Here is a 419-nt window from a genome sequence, read left to right on the forward strand (position 1 = left end):
CAAAAAGCGGTGAGGTCGCGCCGCCAGGCGACAGGAGCGCCATACTGCAGGTAACGCGACGCGCACGCGCAGTGGCTCTCGCGTGGCGGAGCTCGCTGCTGCCGCCCAGCGAGGAAATGTTAGTACTGCAGGTGGAGTGCCGCGCAGGCGCGGTGGCGCTCTCTCACTGCTGCCGCCCGGCGACCAAAAGCCGGTACTGCGCAGAGGCGCCACCGTGGGCTGCCCGTTCCGTCCGCTGTGACGGCGCTGCGGTGCCTGCGGGCCGGTGCCGCCGCCCTCGCTGCTGCCGCCTGGCGGCCGAAACGCCGTACTGCGGGCCGGCCCTCGCGGTCCCCGGGAGCAGCGTGGCGGCGCGCTCAAGCGCTTGTCGAGCATCTTGTATCACTCTGTCCCCCTTTCCCTGTTTTTCAGTCCCCCCT

The 419-nt window shown here is 70.6% G+C and overlaps 1 protein-coding gene across 1 annotated transcript in view; it reads left to right on the forward strand.

The window, feature by feature from the left end:
* NAA20 (N(alpha)-acetyltransferase 20, NatB catalytic subunit) overlaps nucleotides 1-419 on the forward strand; it is an 8444-nt gene that overhangs the window by 7668 nt on the left and 357 nt on the right. The gene's annotated exons all lie outside the window — the stretch shown is intronic.

This window comes from Haliaeetus leucocephalus, unplaced genomic scaffold (genome assembly GCF_000737465.1).
Source record: "Haliaeetus leucocephalus isolate CR32 unplaced genomic scaffold, Haliaeetus_leucocephalus-4.0 Scaffold450, whole genome shotgun sequence".
NCBI classification, from domain to species: Eukaryota; Metazoa; Chordata; class Aves; order Accipitriformes; family Accipitridae; genus Haliaeetus; species Haliaeetus leucocephalus.